Raw genomic sequence first — 1,919 nt, 5'->3', positions numbered from 1 at the left:
AGAAGAAGAAGAAGAAGAAGAAGAAGAAGAAGAAGAAGAAGAAGAAGAAGAAGAAGAAGAAGAAGAAGAAGAAGAAGAGGAGGAGGAGGTGGAGGAGGAGGAGAAGGAGGAGGAAGAAGAAGATGACAATATTAGAGTCATACCCTGCCCTTCTCTCTGAATCAGAGTGGCCTACAATCTCCTTTATCTTCTTTCCCCACAACAGACACCCTGTGGAGCTGAGAGAGCTCTGACAGAAGCTTACAGGGACAACTCTTGCAAGAGCTATGGCTGACCCAAGGCCATTCCAGCAGCTGCAAGTGGGGAATCAAACCCGGTTCTCCCAAATAAGAGTCTGTACACTTAACCAGTACACCAAACTGGCTCTCAAGAGGCATTGGATACTATGCTGGAAAAAAAAACCAGCCCCTTTCCCAGAGCCCCAACACCAACAGATCAATTCTCCATTAAACCTTATGGGAATCAGTCTCCATAGGGAACAGTAGAGGGTCCAGCAGACATCCCCCCACTTTCTGATGACCCTGAAGCGGGGGGAGGGCCTCCAAACCAGGGGATCCCCTGCCACCACCTGGGGATTGCAACCAAATAAAACAAACCACTCTGTGAAAAATGCTATTACAAAATATAATTCATGCAAGGAAAAGAGTGCATTTCAGCAACCTCATAATTTTACATACCGCATGTGCATATTATGCACATATATACACCATTGTGCAAATAGTAAAAAAAAAACGAGGTGCCATCAGGAGGTCCGCCAGCAGAGCCAGAACTCCAACAGCCCTCCCACTGTTGCCCCCACCACAAGCACCAAAGATACCAAGCATAAGAACCTAAGAGAAGCCATGTTGGATCTTGCCAATGGCCTGTCCAGTCCAACACTCTGTGTCACATAGCAGCCAAAACCCAGATGCCACCAGGAGGTCCACCAGTGGGACCAGAACTCCAGAAGCCCTCTCACTCTTGCCCCCGAAGCACAAATACAGAGCATCATACCCCATACATAAGAACATAAGAGAAGCCATGTTGGATCAGACCAATGGCCCATCTAGTCCAACACTCTGTGTCATACAGTGGCCAAAAAAAACCCAGGTGCCATCAGGAGGTCCACCAGTGTGGTCAGGACACTAGAAGTCCTTCCACTGTGCCCCTCCCAAAGCACCAAGAATACAGAGCATCATTGCCCCAGACAGAGTGTTCATCTATTCCTTCTGGCAAATAGCCACCTGTGGACCTCTGCTCCATATGTCTGTCTAATCCCCCCTTGAACCTGTCTATGCTTGTAGCTGTCACCACTTCCGCGGCAGTGAATTCCATGTGTTCATTACTCTTTAGAGGATAGAAGCACTTCCTTTGATCCATTCTAAACTACGGCTCCTTAATTTCATGGACTGCCCAGGAGTTCTTGTCATGTGAGAAGCTGACAAAAGGACCACTTTCTCTGCCTTCTCTATACCATGTGCCATTTTGGAAACCTCTCTCATGTCACCCCTCAATCATCGTTTCACCAAGGGGTGGCTCTTTCACACATATTGGGAATCTCTTGTGGCTCTTTCACACATATTGGGTAGCTCTTGAAGCCCCCACCACCTCGTTGACTGGCTTGGAGAAGGCATTTCTCCCTTTATATCGCTTCTCCAAGCCAAGCCAGCCAACATGGTGGGCTTGGAGAATGCATTTAAAGTTCCTTTCTTTCCATGTCTCCTCTCCCCATTCTCCCATTCCCCCATCCATCTATCCATCCATCCATCCATCCATCCATCCATCCATCCATCCATCCATCCATCCTATCTATCTATCTATCTATCTATCTATCTATCTATCTATCTATCTATCTATCTATCTATCTATCTATCTATCTATCTATCTATCTATCTATCTATCTCATCCATCCATCCATCCATCCATCCATCCATCCATCC

This window comes from Heteronotia binoei, chromosome 2 (genome assembly GCF_032191835.1).
Source record: "Heteronotia binoei isolate CCM8104 ecotype False Entrance Well chromosome 2, APGP_CSIRO_Hbin_v1, whole genome shotgun sequence".
NCBI classification, from domain to species: domain Eukaryota; kingdom Metazoa; phylum Chordata; class Lepidosauria; order Squamata; family Gekkonidae; genus Heteronotia; species Heteronotia binoei.
This window is presented reverse-complemented; position numbering follows the sequence as displayed.